This window comes from Suricata suricatta, chromosome 10 (assembly GCF_006229205.1).
Source record: "Suricata suricatta isolate VVHF042 chromosome 10, meerkat_22Aug2017_6uvM2_HiC, whole genome shotgun sequence".
Lineage (NCBI taxonomy): Eukaryota > Metazoa > Chordata > Mammalia > Carnivora > Herpestidae > Suricata > Suricata suricatta.
In genome coordinates, this window is record NC_043709.1 from 125,885,613 (window position 1) to 125,905,866 (window position 20,254).

At 45.0% G+C, this 20,254-nt stretch overlaps 1 long non-coding RNA gene across 1 annotated transcript; it reads left to right on the forward strand.

Annotated features, from left to right (window-relative positions):
- Positions 1-8,007: 8,007 nt before the first annotated feature.
- LOC115303840 lies at positions 8,008-19,597 on the forward strand. The gene is made up of 3 exons (XR_003914267.1): positions 8,008-8,041; positions 18,466-18,496; positions 19,466-19,597. It is a non-coding gene; the product is annotated as an uncharacterized LOC115303840 (long non-coding RNA).
- Positions 19,598-20,254: the final 657 nt, after the last annotated feature.

Consider the following 20,254-nt stretch of genomic DNA (forward strand, 5'->3'; position numbering starts at 1 on the left):
GAAGGAGACACAGATCCGGAAACAGGCTCCAGGCTCCAGGCTCTGAGCTAGCAGTCAGCACAGAGCCTGACGCAGGGCTCGAACCCACGAATGTGAGATCTGACCTGAGCCGAAGTTGGAGGCTTAACCGACTGAGCCACCCAGGCGCCCCTTGTCAGTTTCTTTGTGAAGACACGCAGTGTAAACTCAGTTCCAGCAGGAAACTGGAGAAGGCAAGACTATTGCTGACACGGTTTGAGGAAACTGGATTGTGGAGTAATTGGACATGAAATGTACATAAGAAATGCCCGTGTAGACAGCGTGTATGGAGCACTGTTCCACAAAACACTTTTCAAACTCATTTCACATTTTAAGTAAATCTGAAAAAATAAGCTTCAGTAGAAAAACCATGGGTGCCTGAGTGGCTCAGTCGGTTGGGCATCCAACTTAGGCTCAGGTCATGATCTCACAGTTTGTGGGTTTGAGCCCCGCATCGGGCTCTGTGCTGATAGCTAGCTCAGAGCCTGGAGCCTGCTCCAGATTCTGTGTCTCCCTCTCTCTCTCTGCCCCTTCCCTGTTCATGCTCTGTCTCTCAAAAATAAATAAATCTTAAAAAAAAAAGAAAGAAAAGCCAGACAGCACAATTTGTTTTTCTCTTACGCATTTTTTAAAGCTTATTTATTTTGAGAGAGAGAGAAAGAACATGAGTGGGGGAGAGGCAAAGAAAGAGAGGGGGAGAGAGAGAATCCCAAGCAGGCTCTGTGCTGTCAATGCAGAGCCCAATGCAGGGCTTGAACTCATGAACCATTGAGATCATGACCTGAGCCAAAGTCAGACGCTCAACCGACTGAGCCACTCAGGCGCCCCTCTGAGCGCATACTTCTAAGGACAACTGAATGTTAACTATGACTTCACAGTGACTCAGTGATGAGCTCATTTTGAAGACAGTTAAATTTAAGCTAGAGGATTAGAGATGTGAAAAAATTGAGCTGGCATTAAGGAGGTGATGGTAAATTAAAAAACTTTTCTATGCTTATTGCTTATGCGGGATGATGCTGATAAAGCAGGGAAGGTTTCAAGTTGACTCGAAGGGGGAGTGCCTTGCAGTAAGTCTAGTGTCCCCCCTTCCTGAAGGCAGATGGTCCTCTCGGATGCTTTGGAGGAGGGGGCGTTTGGAGGAAGGGGTAGGGCTTTGGGATTCTGGCTCTGCCACTTCCTGGCAAGTCAGCCTCGCTGAGCCTGTCTCCTCATCGCTAAGGCAGCCACAGTTATGATGGTCATCTAGGGTGAGAGCCGGGGGTAAACAGTAGATAAACTACCCAGGTCCCTGCTGCATAGCTCAGATCCCTTTCAGGAATAAAAAATATATATCGAGATGTGGGATGTGCTGCCTGCAGACGTCCTTCAGCTGTCAGCCCTCTCAGAGCCGCAGATCTGCCTTGGCCAAGGTCACGTCCCTTCCTTACGTCCATTGCCTGGTACACTGTGGGGGATATGAAGGCTGAGACTTCTTAGCCCAACTCAAGGCAACCTTAAAATTTTTTTTAATGTTTTTTATTTATTTTTGAGAGACAGAGAGAGACAGCGTGAGCAGGGAGGGTCAGAGAGAGAGGGAGACACAGAATCTGAAGCAGGCTCCAGGCTCTGAGCTGCCAGCACAGAGCCCGATGCAGGGCTCGAACCCACAAACTGCGAGATCATGACCTGAGCTGAAGCCAGACGCTTAACCGACTGAGCCACCCAGGCGCCCCTCAAGGCAACTCTAAAGAGTCATCCCATTTCAGAGAGGCTCTCACTGTGCCTATTTCTGCACACTCTGCCAGCAATCGATAGATGATCTAAATCCTTTTAGTTTTTCATGACCTAATAAAAGAGCAATATCGAAAAGATTATTAGAATTTGCATGTATTTGATAATTATGATATTGAGGATTTTTCTTACCTTTAGTGGCTTTCTGTGACTGACCTACTACATGCTAGTCTCTTAGTCCTACACATTCCTTCTCTATAAAGCCTGTGGAAAAGATTTCAAAGAGCCACACATGGCTTGAAAGTCTTGGGAGATTCAGCTTACTCTCCCTTCTCATTTATTGCATGCCTGGCCCTTCTGTAATTCTCAGCCGCAGGGATTTTAATAGAAACATAATGTGATATCAAGTCCTAAACCCATCGAGGGGTGCTGATATGTGTCCTGGAAGGTAGGGGAAAAGGAGGGTGGGGACAAGGGTTTGTGCAGGGGTGATGTTTGAAATCCATACCAACGGCACCATTAACTAGGCATGGTGCAGACAGGAATGTGGCACTTCTTGACAGTTTGTGAAGTTCACTGGAAGGACCCCAGGAAAGTGGCCGGACTCCAACAGTCTCTCAGGGAAGGCTGGTCCCAGTGGCAGGTTGGGACCTGGGTCATTCAAGCTGGCTTGGTCCATGTCCACTATTTCCAGAGCAGCATACCCCACCCCACCCCCCACCCCCCCCGCTCTTCCTCCCTGGTACCTAACTGAGAGTAATACCCAGGCACCTTTACGCAGGGTAGGTGAGTACTGGACACATCATCCAGAGATAAAGATCAATAAGGAAACAATGGCTGTAAGTGACACATTAGACCAAAACATTCCACCCCAAAGCAGCAGGGAACATGGAACATCCTCTAAGATAGAGCAGATGTTAGGACACAAAACAAGTCTTAACAAATTCAAGAAAATTTAAATCATATATAGTTTCTTTTCCAACCGACAATGGTATGAAACTAAAAGTTAATTACAAAAAGAAAACAGGAAAACCCACAAAAATGTGGAGATTAAACAACATGCTACTGAACAACCAATGGGTCATCAAAGAATTGATTAAAAAATAAAATTAAAAAATACCTAGAGACAAATGAAAACAGAAATACAACATACCAAAATTTGTAAGAGGCAGCAAAAGTGATTCTAAGAAGGAAGGTCATAGAAATATAGGCCTATCACAAAACAAAAAATATCTCAAATAAACGGCATCAATTTACATTTAAAGGAACTATAAAAAGAAAAAGCCCAAAACTAGTAGAAGGAAGGAAACAATAAATATTAGAGCAGAAATAAAGGAAATACAGATTTAAATGGCAATAGAAAATATCAAAGAAACTAAAAGCTGATCCTTTGAAAAGATAAAGTCTAGCTAGACTAACCAAGAAAAAAAAGAGAGAAAGCTTAAATAAACAAAGTCAGAAATGAAAAAGGAAAAGTTATAACCAATACAATAGAAATACAAAGGATCATAAAAGACCACCCCAAACAATTATTCACCAACAACGTGGAAAACCTGGAAGGAATGGATAGTTTCCTAGAAAACATACAATCTTTCTAGATTGAATTATGAAGAAATTGAAAAGCTGAATAGCAGAGCTATTTCTAGTAAGGAGTTTGAAGCAGTAAACAAAAATCTCTCAACAAACAAAAGTCCAAGACCAGATGACTTCTCTGGCAAACTCTACTAAACATTCAAAGAAGACGTCATACCTATCCTTCTCAAAGTCTGCCAGAAAGTTGAAGAGGAGGGTGCCTGAATTGCTCAGTCAATTGAGGGGCTGAATCTTGATTTCAGCTCAGGTCATGATCCCAGGGTCATGGGATCAAGCCCCATGTTGGCCTCCATGTTGAGCATGAAGCCTGCTTAAGATTTTCTCTCCCTCTGGCCATTTCCCTTACTTGTGCTCTCTCTCTCTCTCTTAAAAAACATTTTTTTTGAAGAGGGGGGAAATCTTCCAAATACATTTTACAGCATTACCGTGATACCAAAACCAGACAAAGATGAAGACACCATAGGAAAAAAAAAAGGAAATTACAGGCCAGTACCTTTCATGAACACAGAGGTGGAAATCCTCAACAAAGTTTTGGTGAATCAAATTCAACAATACATTAGAATGTTCATATGCCATAATCAAGTGGGGTTTATTCCAGGTTTTAACAGGAATGGTTTAACATCTGCAAATTAATAAATGTGATACATAACAGTAACAAAATGAAAGATAAAAATCATATGGTCATCTCAATAGATGCAGAAAAATCATTTGACAAAATTCAACATCCATTTGTAATAAAAACTCTCAACAAAGTGGGTATAAAGGGAACATACTTCAACATAAAAAAGGCCATATATGACATCATACTCAATTGAAAAAGCTGAAAACGTTTCCTTTAAGAACAGAAACAAGGATGCTCACTGTTGCCACTTTTATCCAACACAGCACTAGAAGTCCTAGCCATGGCAACAAGGCAAGAAAAAGAAATAAAAGGCAGTTAAGTTGGAAACAAAGAAGTAAACTGCCAATATTTGCAAATGACATAACACTCAGGTATAGAAAACCCTAAAGAATCCACCAAAAAACTATTAGAACTAATAAATAAATTCAGTAAAGTTGCAGGATATAAAATCAATATACAGAAATCTGTGGTATTTCCATACACAAATAATGAAACACCCAAAAGAGAAATTAAGAAAACAATCCCATTTGGTCCCTGGGTGGCTCAGTCAATTAAGCACCCGACTCTTGATTTCAGTTCAGGTCATGATCTCATGGTTTGTGAGTTCAAGCCCCACATCAGGCTCTGTACTAACAGTGTGAAACCTGTTGGGATTCTGTCTCCCTCTGTCTCCACCCCTCCCCTGCTTGCTCTCTATTTCTCAAAATAAATAAAAATAAACTTTAAAAAAAGAAAAAACAATCCCATTTATAATTGCATCAAAGAGAATAAAATATCTCTTTTTTTAATGTTTTTTATTTATTTTTGATACAGACAGAGACAGAGCATGAGAGGGGGAGGAGCAGAGAGAGAAGGAGACACAGAACCAGAAGCAGGCTCCAGGCTCTGGGCTAGCTGTCAGCACAGAGCCTGACGCGGGGCTTGAACCCACGAACATGAGATCTGACCTGAGCCGAAGTCGGAGGCTTAACCGACTGAGCCACCCAGGTGCCCCTAAAATATCTCTTTTAACCTAAGAGGTGAAAACTGAACACTATGATCTATAAAACACTGATGAAAGAAATTGAACATTCAAATAAATTCAAAGATAGTTTGTGCTCATGGATTGGAAGAATTAATATTATAAAAATGTCCACACTACCCAAAGCAATCTACCAGATTCAGTGTACTACTTATCAAAATTCAAATGGAATATTTCACAGACTAGAAGAAATAATCCTAAAATTTATATGGAATCACAAAAGATCCCAAATAGCCAAAGTGATCTAAGGATGAAGAACAAAGCTGGAGGTATCACGCTCCCTAATTTAAACTATATTACAAAACTATAGGAATCAAAACAGTATGGTATTGGTACAAATATAATACACAGATGAAAGGAAAAGATTGGGATCCAAAAAAAAAACCACCCACATAGATGGATAATTAATCTTTGTGACGGAGCCAAGAACATACAATGGAGAAAAGACAGTCTCTTCAACAAATGGTGTTGGGAAAACTGGACAGCTACATGCAAAAGAATGAAATTGGGCCAATTTCTTACACCAAACACAAAAGTTAACTCAAAATGGATTGAAGACTTAAATGTAAGACCTGAAACCTTAAAATTCCTAGCAGAAAACAAAGGTGGTAAACTTCTTGACACAAGCCTTAGTGAGTTCTTTGTGGGTCTGACTCCAAAGGCAAGGGAAACAAAAGCAAAAATAAGCAAGTGGGACTAAACCAAACTCCAAAGCTTCTGCTCGAAGCGCCGGGGGGCCCAGGCGGTTAAGCGTCCGGCTTCGGCTCAGGTCAGATCTCACGGTTCGTGGGTTCAAGCCCCGCATCGGGCTCTGTGCTGACAGCTAGCTCAGAGCCTGGAGCCTGCTTCGGATTCTGGGTCTCCCTCTCTCTCTGCCCCTCCCCCTCTCATGCTCTGTCTCCCTCTCTCTCTCAAAAATAAACGATAAAAAATTAAAATAAAAGAAAAATAAGATCTTCTGCTTAGCAAAGGAAACCATCAGCAGCATGAAAAGGCAACTTGCCAAATGGGAGAAGATATTTGCAAAGCATATATCTGATGAGGAGTTAATATCCAAACTACATACGGAATTCAGATAACTCTACAGCAAAAGGACACTGATTGGAAAGTGCGTAGGGGATCTGAATAGACATTTCTCCAAAGAAGAGAGATGGCCAAAACGCCCTTGAAAAGATGTACAACATCAGTAACTATTGGGAAATGCACATCAGAACCACAAGTGAGGTATCACTTAACCCCTGTTAGAATGGCTGTTAGAAACTATTTTTTTTAATGTTTTATTTATTTTTGATACAGAGAGAGACAGAGCATGAGAGGGGGAGGGGCAGAGAGAGAAGGAGACACAGAACCGGAAGCAGGCTCCAGGCTCTGAGCTAGCTGTCAGCACAGAGCCTCATGCGGGGCTCGAACCCACGAACGTGAGATCTGACCTGAGCCGAAGTCGGAGGCTCAACCGACTGAGCCACCCAGGCGCCCCTAGAATGGCTGTAATAAAAAAGACAAGAAATCACAAGCGTTGGTGAGGCGAGAGGAGAGGACCCTCGTGCACTGCTGGTGCAATTGTAAAGTAGAGCAGCCACTGTGGAAAACGCTATGGGGACTCCGCACAAACTTAAGAACAAAACTGCCATATGACCACTTATTCCACTTCCAGGCATTTGTCCAAAGATCACAAAACCATTAACTCAAAAAGATGCCCACCACCTTTATGTTCTCCACAGCATTATTTACAATAGCCAAGGTACAGAAACAACCTAAGTGTTCATCAATAGAAGAACAGATAAAGGAGACGTGATGTATTTATATAATGGAATATTAATCAACCCTAAAAATGGAAGGAAATCTTACTATTTGCGACAACATACGTGGGACTTGAGAGTATTCTGTTAAGTAAAAGAAGTCAGACAGAGAAAGACAAATACCATATTTCATTCATATGTGGAATATATATAAAAAAAAGTTAAATTCAAAGACACAGAGAAAAGACTAGTGGGCCCTAGAGGAGAAGGGGGTGGGGGGAAGGCAAAAGGGTGGGAAGGAGGCGAACTGTATGGTGATGGACAGTAACTCGATCTGTAATAGTGATCACAGGGTAGTGCGTACAGAGATCGGATTATAGAGCTATACACCTGACTCCTACACACATACATATATGTACTGTGTGTAATGTGTGTGTGTGTGTGTGTGTGTGTGTGTACACAAATGAACAGAAAGAAATTGTGAGCGACCCAGAAACTGGACACTCAGGAATCTAACGTTTCTCTTGGTTGGTTTGGGGACTTCTGCCCTAGACTGGGAGTCAGAGATCCTTTCCTTCCAAGAGCCAGATAGTAAATATTTTCTGCTTCGCAAGCTGTGTTTTCTCTGTTGCAACTAGTGAGCCCTGCTATTGCCCCAGGAAGGCAGCCAGAGACAACACGCAAATGGACCGGCGGGCTATGATCCAGTGAAACTCTATTTACAAAAGCAGGCAGTCTGCCAGACTTGACCGTGGGGCTCTTGTTTGCCTGCCCTGCGTTAGATGAATACACACATTTACTGCTGCAAACAAGTGCCTCGCACCTTGGCAAACAGCACCTGGAGCAGTGGAAGCACTGCTTCAGCGCACCTTGCTGCTTCTTGGAGACAAGCAGGGAGGGTGCAAAGAGCCGGCCCTGCCAAGCGCAAAGCAGTGGTTTTTTTCCCCTTAATGTGGCCAGTTGCTAATCTAGATTAACTTCGAGACACCATGTCTGGTGTGACGAAAGTGGCTGCTGTGACATGGGGTGGGAGGTACTGATCTACAGTATTCAAGGACTCCATTTAAATACCCGCGTTAGGGGGCGTGCTCGAACTGTCTCTCCCTGTCTCTCAAAAATAAATAAAAAACATAAAAAAATAAAAATAAAAAAACTCAAAAAACAGAAGCACTGCTTTCTCTCACCTTATGCAGTGCTCTCTGATTTTCTCTTCTGTTTTCTCATTTTGTTCTTTAATATTCTTTTATTTAGAAATTGAGGGTGTGACCTCCAGACCCTCAGGGTCTGACAGTGACCCTGGAATGGGTCACCACCGCAGCCTGAGGAATGCTGCCCCAGGTCAGAGCTGCCGAGGGCCCCAGAGAGCTTCCTGGGTGATGGGCGGTGAGCCTGTGTCACGTGGGGGCTGAGACAGGCCCGAGAGAGTCCGTCAGGACACAGCCGTTCCCTTTGTAGGGTTTGACCTTTCCCATGCAGGCAAGCGATGGAATCCAGGTGTGTGGCCAGCAAGTGGGAAGGGTATTGTAGGTACGATGACGTATGGTCTGTCCCACCCACCTTGATGTGTGTGTGGTCTTAGAGTATGTGGTGGTAACATCCCGAAGCACAGAACCAGAAAGGTCCAAGTTCTGTCTGTTTCCGCCTCTGTCCCCAGATCCTGGGGCTTTGATTCCAGAGCAGGGGCCCCAGGGCCAGGAGCAAGCTGCGGGGAGAGGGGACGTCCATCACCATAATCACTGGAATAGACTGTCCCTTTGTTCTGTGCCCTTTGCCGCTGCACACCTGGCCCCCCTGGCCACACAGCATTTCCCTGAGCCCTGGAGAGCTGCTAACAGGCTGTTGTCTGGTTCCATGGCTGGGAAACCATGTCTGGTCCCTGTGGGTTGCAGCCAAGATGTCTGATGGATACTAGTGCGTGTATTAGATTTCTTTTTCTTTTCTTTTTCTTTTTTTTTTTTTTTTTTGAGAAACAGAGAGAGGCAAGCAGGGGAGGGTCAGAGAGAGAGGAAGACACAGAATCGGAAGCAGGCTCCAGGCTCTGAGCTGTCAGCACAGAGCCCGACACGTGGCTCAAACGCATGAACCATGAGATCATGACCTGAGTTGAAGCCGGACGCTTAACCGACTGAGCCACCCAGGCGCCCCAGTGCTTCTGTTTTAAATGTGCATGTTGTAGGGGGTGCCTGGGTGGCTTAGTCAGTAAAGTGTTGACTTTGGCTCAGGTCATGATCTCAGTGTTCATGAGTTCACGTCCTGCATCGGGCTCTGTGCTGCAGCACGGAGACTGCTTTGGATCCTCTATGTCTCTCTCTCTCTGCCCCTCCTCTACTCATGCGCTCCCACTCTGCTCTCTCTTTCTAAAACATAAACATTAAAAAAAAACCGTGCGTGTGTAATTTGGGTCACGATGCAAAACGGATTTCCTACTCTTGACTGTGGTCACCGAGTGTGGGGCCTGGCAGTCTCGTCCGCGACCCCCACCCGGGATTAGTGCGCTGCAGCCGCCCTCACAAGTACCCCAGATGAGCGGCTCCATCACACAGCCTCCTAGTGCTGGAAGCCAGAAGGCTGAGGTCAAGGTACAGGGAGGCTGTGTGTTCTGAGGCCTCTCTCGTGGGCCTGTAGCCGGCCATCTTCTCTCTGTGCCTTCGTGACACCAGTCACACTGGATTAGGGTCCTTATTTAACCCTAAATGCCTCATTAATGACCCTATCTCCAGATACAGTCACACGATGAGGTTCAGCGGGTTAGGAAGGCGGGGAAACACATCAGCCCCTCACACACTCCTTGAACCCTCCAGGCAGACAATGATGCATCAGCTTTATTTCTGTTCTCTTCGGTAGCCTGCTTGCAAACACCGTTATACTTTTCATCCATGTCGTTATTTTTCCAGCATCCAGATTCTTTTATTTCATGGTAGAATTGGTATTTCCTGGTATCGTTTATGCCTCTTTCAGCTTAGAGAGCGCCAATCTTTGTTAGGGGCCTGAGACACCTTGCAGAATTTGGGCAAGGATGGTTTGAGGGTACTTGCAGGAGAAAGACGGAGTTGGGACCAGGAGGATAGAAATAACTTTGTCTTCCTAAGTCCCTGGTTTTTGTGTCTTATTTCCTGAGCAAAATGCCTCAAAGAACACGCCTTTCTGAGAATAAACGTGTTAACAGGGTCTTCAACTTCCAGAGTACCTCTTGCTGTGCATTTATTAGTCATTATTCTTATGGAGTTTGACATCTTTTCAGCAGGAAAGCACCGTGGAAAGAATGAACTTGGAGATCATATAAAGCTGCATTTAATTCATGGCTCTGATACTAATGAGCTGTGTGGCCTTGGGTCAATTACTTAACCTTTCTGGGTGTTACAGTGTTCATTTGAAAACTGGAAGGGATAAAACCCGTCTTTTTTTTTAAAGCTTATTAAAAAAATTTTTGTTTTACATTTATTTATTTTTGAGAGACAGAGAGTGAACAGGGGAAGGGCAGTGAGAGAAAGAGACACAGAATCAGAAGCAGGCTCCAGGCTCTGAGCTAGCTGTCTGCACAGAGTCTGACGCGGGGCTCGAATCTACGAACCGTAAGATCATGACCTGAGCCGATGTCAGATGCTCAACCGACTGAGCCACCCAGGCGCCCCAAGCTTATTTTTGTTTGAGAGAGAAATAGCCAGCAGGGGAGGGACAGAGAGGAGGAGACAGAATCCTAAGCAGGTTCCGTGCTGTTAGCACACAGCCTGATGTGGGGCTCAAACCCATGACCTGAGCCAAAATCCAGAGTCAAACGCTTAACTGAATCACCTGGGCACTTTTTGTGAGACAGATATATCTGTGTGAGGAGCACATTAAGAGGATTAGGACACGCTTTATGACTTCAAGGAACTCCCCTCTGGGCTACTAGCCCTGAGCTCAAAGGGGCCTCTGAGCTGATACCCTTGTCTGCAATTTAAAGATTGCTAACCGGGGCACCTGGGTGGCTCAGTCCGTTAAGCGTCCGGCTTCGGCTCAGGTCATGATCTCACGGTCCGTGGGTTTGAGCCCCGCATCAGGGTCTGTTCTGACAGCTAGCTCAGAGCCTGGAGACTGCTTCAGATTCTGTGTCTCCCTCTCTCTCTCTCACCCTCCCCGGCTCACACTGTCTTTCTCTGTCTCTCAAAAATAAATTTAAAAAATTAAAAAAAAAATTGCTAACCAAGAAAGAGAATTAAAAATCCTTAACAATACTTTATGACCTTAAAATGTCTGTAATAGTTTAATTTCTATAAAAAGAATATATTCATAAACTATTGTAATTGAAAAGTTTTAAAAGCTTATGCAAATTACTCTTGGTAGTAAAATCACAACGTACTTCCTTGGGTTAATAAAGAGGTTTGAAGGGTTTTTTTGGTCCTACTGAAAATAGCAGATAGTATTACAGAAACAAATCATTGTATCCAAAATCTGTTAAGTTGGGCACGCGCATCTGGTTCAGTGAGCTTTGCTTGCAGGAACCACTTTGGGCACAATGGGGCCTTTATGATAAGGATCCGGGGCCACTCCAGGACATCTAGAGAGATGGCCAGGGGCAGAGTGCTTCAGGGAATCTAGATTCCTCCAGCAGCTGCCTCATCTTCTCTGCCCACAGCTTTCCTTCTCCTGAGTCCCAGTGAGGCTGGACATGGGCTTTCACCACCAGTTCTGAGTTTAGGCCTCCGTCCAACAGAGGAGACAGATGGTGAAAATCTCAGCTTCAATTCCAGATGCCTTGTAATCCACATCCAAATAGCAGCAGCATTTCTCACAGAACTAGAACACATAATCCTAAGATTTATATGGAACCACAGAAGACCCTGAGTAGCCAAAACAATTCTGAAGAAGAAACACAAAACTGGAGGCATCACAGTTCTGGACTTCAAGTTATATTACAAAGCTGCAGTAATCAAAGCAGTATGGTGCTGGCATAAAAACAAATAGATCAATGGAATAGAATAGAAAACCCATAATTATAAGGTCAATTAATCTTTGATAAAGCAGGAAAGCATATGCAATGGGGAAAAAGTCTCTTCAACAAATGGTGTTGGGAAAACTGGACAGCAACATGGAAAAGAATGAAAGGGGACCCTTTCTTACACCATACACAAAAATAAACTCAAAATGGATGAAAGACCTAGTTGTGAAATAAGAAATCATTAAAATCCTAGAAGAGAGCTGAGGCAGGAATGTCTCTGACCTTCGCACCATTTTTCTAGATATGTGTCCTGAGGTACGGGAAATAAAAGCAAAAATAAACTATAGGGACTACATCAAAGTAAACGCTTCTTCACAGTGAAGGAAACAATCACCAAAACTACAAGACAACCTACAGAAAGGGAGAAGATATTTACAAACGACATCGCTGACAAAGAGCTAGTATCCAAAATACGTGAAGAGGGGTGTTTGGATGGCACCTGAGCATCCAGTTTCAGGTCAGGTCATGATCTCACACTTCATGGGTTTGAGCCCCGCATTGGGCTCTGTGCTGACAGCTTAGAGCCTGGACCTGCTTTGGATTCTGTCTGTCTGTCTCTCTCTCTCTGTTCCTTCCCTGCTTGTGCTCTCTCAAAAATAAATTTAAAAACCTTAAGAAAAACATTTTAACCCAAAATATATGAAGACCTTCCATAACTCAACACCCAAAGAACAAATAATCTAATTTAAAAATGGGCTGAAGACATGAACAGACATTTCTCCAAAGAAGACATCCAGGTGGCCAACAGACACATGGAAAGATGCTCAACTTTACTCATCATCAGGAAAATGCAAATTAAAGCTACAGTGAGATAGCACCTCAGAATGATGAAAATTAAAAAATTCAAGAAACAGCAAGTGTTGGTGAAGATGTGGGGAAAAAGGAACCCCCTTGTACTGTTGGTAGGAATGCAAAGTGATGAAGCCACTACAGAAAACAGTATGGAGGTTCCTTAAAAAGTAAAAAATAGAACTCCCCTATGACCCAGCAATTGCACTACTAGGTATTTATCTAAAGGACACAAGAGTACTGTTTCAAAGGGGCACATGCACCCCAATGTTTATAGCAGCGCTATCAACAATAGCCGAAGTATGGATAGAGCCCAAATGTCCATCAACAGATGAGTGGGTAAAGAAGATGTGGTATGTATGTACAATGAAGTATTACTTGGCAATCAAAAAGAATGAAATCTTGCCATTTGCAACAGCATGGATGGAACTAGAGTGTATTATGCTAAGCAACATTAGTCAGAGAAAGACAAATATCATATGACTTTACTCACATGCAATTTAAGACACAAAACAGATGAACATAAGGGAAGGGAAGCAAAAATAATATAAAAACAGGGAGGGGAACAAAACCTAAGAGACTCTTAAACATAGAGAACAAACTGGGGGTTGCTGGAGGGGTTGTGGGGGGCGGGATGGGCCAAGTGGGCAAGGGGCATGAAGGAGGGCACTAGTTGGGAAGAGCACTGGGTGTTGTATGTAGGGGATGAATCACTGGATTCTACTCCTGAAATCATCATTATATGCTAACTTGGGTGTAAATTAAAAATAATAATAATAAATGCAAAAGAAACAAAAAAATGGACTGTGGGTCCATTTCTAGGTTCTCTATTTTGTTCCTTTGATCTGTGAGTCTGTCTTTGTGCCAGCACCATACTGTCCTGAGGAATACTACTGGGCGATCAGAAAGAATGAAATCTTGCCATTTGCATTAATGTGGATGGAACTACAGTGTAGTACGCTAAATGAAATGAGTCAAATATCAGATGATTTCACTCACGTGTGGAATTTAAGAAACACAGTAGATGAACGAAGGGGAAGGGAAGGAAAAATAAGGTAAAAACAGAGAGGGAGGCAAACCATTGGAGACTTTTAAATACAGGGGCGCCTGGGTGGCTCAGTCAGCTAAGCATCCAACTCTTGCTTTTGGCTCAGGTCATGATCTCATAGTTTGTGAACTTAAGCCCCACATCAGGCTCCGTGCTGGCGGTGCACATAACTATACACCTATGTTCACAGCAGCATTACCTACAGTAACCAAAAGGCAGAAGTAACTGTGTTCATCAAGAGATGAACGGATAAACAAAACGTTTACACATACAATGGAATATTCTTCAGCCTTAAAAAGGAAGGAAATCTTGACTCAGGCTGCAGCACAGGGGCACCGTGAGGACACTGTGCCAAGGAAGATCCACCTGCCACAAAAGGGCAAATATTGCATGACTGAACCCATACGAGGGACACAGAGACAGAAAGCAGAATGGTGGAGGCCAGGGTCTGGAGGGAGTGTTTACTGGTGACACAGTCTCAGTTTGGAAAGAGGAGAAGAGGTCTGCACATGGACGGTGGTGGTGGGTGTAGATTTGGTTAAGCCTAATGGCTTAAGACTTTCAAGATAACGTTCATGTAATGGTAGTGGCAACTTCTCCATTATGTGTATCTTACCAAAATCTTATAAAATAAAAACAAAAAAATGTTCACACTGAACAAAGAAAACACACCCACATTTCCTAAGGTACTAGCAAGGAGTATACACCCAACCGTAGTAACCTGACAAATCGCTTCTCTGCACTTGGAAAGACCTATAATGGGCCGCCTGGCTGAAGTCCCACCACCCTTGGCTGGGCCCTGCCAGTCAGTCCTGAGCAGAGTGAGGCCAGTCCGTCCTGCACACAGTTCAGCGCTAGTTCCAGGGGCTTTGTGATTCAGTCTGAGGGCTCTGGTCACTGGAGGCATGGCTCACCCTCTAAAGAAACACGTCTAGAATATTCTCTTGGTCTTAAACATGAATTTCCTGGTCTTTGAGCATTTCCCAGACCAATGACAGGGCCAAAGAAGCAAACACAAAACCAGAACAGCCCTTGGTTTTCCTCGGGGATTCCCTGAAGGACCCCCTCAGACAGGCCAGAAGCGGAATCCTAGCTCCGTTATTTACACACTGTGTACGTCACTCAACATCTCTAGACCTCAGTTTCTTCGTTTAGAGATGGGGGTCCACGGGGTGGTCTTGAAGATGAAATAAGGTTGTCGGGTATATTTTTCCCCATTCTTATAGTTTGTTGAGACTTCATTTACCAAAGATCTTAAAGACGAGGTCCATGTTGCCACCAAAAACAAAGAAAACCATCCCCAAATCAATAACAACAATAACTAGGATATTGCAAGAACCTGGCAGGGAAAAGGGTGCCTCAGATCAGCTCTTGTGAGGGTGACCCACGGACCCCTAATCTTGTGTTGATTCCTCTTTGCTCTGATGGCACCAGGATTCTTCCTCCCAACAAAACAACAAAAGCAAAAACACGCATCTTCTGTCATTCAGTGCTCGGGATATCCTCAGATAATTCCCATCTGCTCCTCGTTACAGATTTTTAAACACCAGCTATATATGGTAGGTGATGATCTGCTTATTCTTAGGGCATTTTGTCTTGTTAAATTCAGGTAACTTGGAAAGGATGTGGAAAATTGGGACCAGGTGCAGGGGAATGAGGTGAGCAGAGGATTGGGAGCTAGGACTTAAAACATGGCAAAGACGGCCTTAGAAGGTCTTAGGGCTGACCACACTCGTGAGTGACGTGAGAGTTGTTTACATATGTCCCTGCCACACTTATGACTCACCCTTCTGAGCTGCACTCCAAACAGCCTCGCAGACGCCCCCAGTCGCACGAACAAACTCCCTTTCACACATCCTTACACAGAAGACCGCACTCACACAAGCCCACATTCACCCGCCTGTTCACACCTGTGCTGTCCGCACAGACACCCTTTCATGAGTCCCTCAACGGAGAAACTCAGATGGCGGCCAACAGGTGCCCGAGCGCTCGCACACCCGGGCCTCAGCCCCGCATCCCGGGACTCCTTCCCTCACGTTTGTCCGGACACGGTTGCTGCCCCTTGGGCCGTCCTCCAAGTTCTCATAAATCCCTGCAACAAACATCCACGGCGTGGCCGGGCCACGCTGTCGTGACCCCCTGGAGCGGCAGGAATGAGGGACAGGCGGTCTTTGCTCTCAGGGAACTCAGGCTGCTGGGGAAGCGAGGGTAGGGGTGGGGGGTGGGGGGGGAGCCCTGGGAAAACCTTAATGCCTGGGCTGAGGCTGGTCCTAAAACAGAGAGGTGGGCACAAGGCAAAGGGACGGCAAAGGGGGAGAGAGGGAGAAGTGAGGCCACAGGAAGAGAAGGTCTCTCTCTCTTTTTTTAAATTTTTTAAATGTTTTATTTATTATTTTTTAAATGTTTTATTTATTTTTGAGACAGAGAGAGACAGAGCATGAGCGGGCAGGGGCAGAGAGACAGGGAAACACAGAATCGGAAAAAGCTCCAGGCTCTGAGCTGTCAGCACAGAGCCCGACGTGGGGCTCGAACTCACAAACGTGAGATCATGACCTGGGCCAAAGTTGGAGGCTTAACCAACTGAGCCACCCAGGAGCCCCATTAAAAAAAATTTTTTTTTTTTAGTGTTTTACTTATTTTTGAGGCAGAGAGAGACAGAGCATGAGCAGGCAGGGGCAGAGAGAGAGGGAGACACAGAATCGGAAACAGAGAAGGTCTCTCTTATCTGGAGAAGTGGGGAAAGACAGGCACTGAAGAGAAGGGGGTGCTGGAGAATCATCTGGAAATATGAGAAAGAGTGCCAGGTGGGGAAGGAGGGGACATTGCTCACTGGAGAGACTGTGAAGAGAGGGAGACTCCGTAGGGACAGACATGGTGTGATACGCCAGGGCACAGAGGGGAAGGTGGGGGTGGGGTGGGGGGAAGGTGTTGGGTCGGGGGAGAAACGATACGTGAGGAAAACACTTTTCCGCTGTCTGAAGTAATTTGGAATTTATTCCCTACTCAGTGCTGAGGTGCTCGGATGCTTCTCAGGACAGGAAACAGAAAAGGGTGATTCTGGAGGTTTAACCAATAATGAACTGGAGTAACTCCTATAACTGGAAGCCCAGAACTAGGGCGCAATAGAGTCAGTGTCACCCGGGATGTCCTCATGATCACAAAACGGCTGCAGCCGCCCTGCACTGCATCCTCACACAGCACCCAGATGCAGAAAAGAATTACCTCTTTTTGTGTGTGTGTCTCCTTTTCATCCTTTTGTTGTGTCTCTTTTTAAATAGTTGGAATCCTGTTCCAGAATCTCCCCCATCCCAGCCAGCTTCCTGTCACCCCTCGTTCATAAGCCGTTTCCCAAGTCAAGGATTAGCAAGAAGATTTACCTGATTGGCCTGACCAATCGAGACCTGCCCTCTGGGGCTGGAGATGGGAGTCCAGGGGTACCGAAGCTCACAACTGATGGAGAACGGGGACGAAATCTTGACTCTCCTGGCAAAGAAGGGGGTGGCAGCTGCCAGCACTGTGCCCCGCATGCATCGCTGGGGGGAGGCGGTGGGATGCAATCACACTTGCGATGCAGAACAGTGACTCTGACAATGGTCTTCAGGGTAAGTAAGAGAGAGAAACGAGACTCGAGGCAGGAAATCCAGAGTTGGAGGTATAAAATGACAGTCTCTATCAGGACAAAAGCATTCAGGGGGAAAGGGACAAGAGTGGATGCTATTTAAGACACGGGAGAGACGGGGGCACCCGGGCTGCTCAGTCAGTTAAGTGTCTGACTTTGGCTCAGGTCGTGATCTCATGCTTCATGAGTTCAAGCCCCGCATTGGACTCTGTGGGGATGATGCCGAGCCTGCTTGGGATTCTTTCTCTCTCTCTCTCTCTCTCTCTCTCTCTCTCTCTCTCTGTCTCTCCCCGCCTCTCAAAATACATACATACATGAAGACATGGAAGAGATGGAAGTCGGATAGGCCATGAGGGAGAAAGAGGAGCCCAGGCGATGGACCCTTAGCCCTGTGGGGCACTCACTTTCCTGTGCCAAATTCACCTGAGAGACATCAGCAAACCCACTCTGAAAGTCTCCAAAAGACGGGCTTTCCAAACGCTTGAAGACTCCCCTGAGAACGAGTGCCCGTGTTTGACCAGAGGCAGAAGCGTGTGTTTCCTTCTGCAATAAACTCACCTCCCTCTTTTGAATCTTGTAATCCAATCTCCTCTGCTAGTTTCTCTTCCTGTCCCTCATCTTTAAATCGGCACCTGCCTGAAGCGTCTCACACCTATTCTGCCTCTCTACGCATGTGTGAGGCCAGAGAACTTCAGACAGGGGTGCCTGCAGTCTTGCTAGGCTTTAAAAGGATCAAGACCTAGGACCTCCATCTCCTCAGCTTCTCCTCCCAAAGACGTTGTGTCCCATGATGTGCCTGCACGGAGGTGCAGCCTCTCCTTTCCACTCCTTCCAAGAGCCTTCTGAACCTTACTGAGATTCATTGCTCCAATGAAACCCTCCAAGATGATCTCCTTCTTAGGAATGGTAGGTGAAAATAAAGCAAAGAGACAGTCTGGAGGCAAGGGGACTGATTTCTTCCCAGAGGCGAACTGGAGGTGAGGCTCTGTGCCTGATCTCTAGCTTAGAAGCAGAATTCAGAAGATGGTGGTCCCAGGAAGTGTATTAGCAGGTTTATTAATCTGGATAAAAAAGTCAGACTTTTGGTGACAGGAAGTCTGCGGGGGGCTGGTTTGAGTTGACAATGGGGCCGCGGGACATCCTCTGCGATCTGGTGGGACGGAATGCCCCCGGCAGCAGGGAGTAGCATCTGTAGGTCCAGCGGTTGGTGACATTAGCAAAAGGGATGCTTGTGATGACGTGTTTTTGTTAAAATATTTTATTAGCAAATGTTTAATAACAAATAGTTTTAGGAGACTTGATAAATTCCTTCTTATTCTATTTTTCAGAAGCTGAGAGAGCAAATGACTTTAATGACAGGTAACAAATCGTTTTCCAACTCTGGTGCTTTCCAATTTTTGGCTTTCATCAAAATTGAAAGAAGGTCTACTAGGTTTGTCAGCTGATAGGTCTTAACAAACGATATTTTTATTCATTTCATTTCATTTCATTTCATAGAAAGAAAGAGTGTGTGATGGGGGGGGGGGCGGTGACGGGCAGAGGGAGAGAGAGAATCCAAAGCAGGCTCCACACTCAGCACAGAGCCCAGCATGGGGCTCGGTCTCACAAATCATGAGATCATGACCTGAATTGAAATCAAGAGTTGGACATTTAAGGGGCACCTGGGTGGCTCAGTCAGTTAAGCATCCGACTTTGGTTCAGGTCATGAATTGTAGTTCATGAGTTTGAGCCCTGTGTCCGGCTTTGTGCTGACAACTCAGAGCCTGGAGCCTTCTTTGGATTCTGTGTTTCCCTCTCTCTCTGCCCCTCCCCCATTTTCTCTCTCCATCTCTCTCTCTCTCTCTCAAAAATAAGACATCTAAAAAAAATTTTAAGAAGAGTCAGATGCTTAACTAACTGAGCCACTGAGGTGCCTTTACCAATAGTATTCAATGATACATCACTATGTGATTTTGGGCTTACAGTTAAGAAAACTTTAAAAGAATTGGGTGACAGCTACTATACTAAAACTCCTTGCCTCATCTATCTATTTACAAGACAAAGTTTCATCAGCTCTTCTATCAACAAAAATGAAAAAAAAACCCAGGAAGAATACTGTTGCTGATATTTTCCCAATGTAGCAACAACAGTCAGCCACACACAAACAACCTGATCTGCAAACAACGCACTCACTTCACAAGGAAATGATCAACATCTACAAATGATCATCGGTTCTTTCTAGTCTAATGAATAGTATTTACACTGTTTGGTCAGGAAGGCACTAATAGTGACTGTAATGACAAAGCATTCCAGAAGAAAACATTCTAACACTAAGAATTATGGTTTCAGGAAAAAAGACCACCACACAATGAAACACAGGCAGAGAAGTTGGACCAGGTGATCAATGAGCGGCTTTCAGGCTTCAAGATAAACTGCATTAGGAGAACAGTGTGTGAAGAGGTAGAATGGGAAAGCTCCAGGATCCGGGACTTGCCATTTCATCCCAAAGGACTGAAAGTAAGAGTTCAAGGAGAAAGAGGAAAATATGTCACATTCCCAACTGTTAAAAAGTCCCTATTCATGCATGTTTAAAATTTTTTTAAAATTTTTTTAATGTTTTATTTATTTTTGATACAGAGAGAGACAGAGCATGAGAGGGGAAGGGGCAGAGAGAGAAGGACACATAACCGGAAGCAGGCTCCAGGCTCTGAGCTAGCTGCACAGAGCCTGACGTGGGGCTCGAACCCACGAACGTGAGATCTGACCTGAGCCGAAGTCGGAGGCTTAACCGACTGAGCCACCGAGGCGCCCCATTCATGCATGTTTTAAAGAAATGGGTGATGGTTGTTATATAATCACTACTGTATTTGGATTCCCTTGGATACATTTAAAAGAGCAATACAGGAGGGTGGAGCCAAGATGGCGGAGAGGAAGGGAACTCTGTAAACTCCGTCTGCACCATTTTTCGAACTGAGAAGGATATTACGTTCATCTGCGAGAGCGGAAGGAGAAAATACGAACTCCAGAAGGAATAGAACCTCAAGGATACCTGAGTGAGTGGGGGCGAACGAGGGGAGATCCGAGGACGGACAGGGGAGGTAAGATCCCCAGCCCAACGTGGTGCAAGTGCGCGGCGCC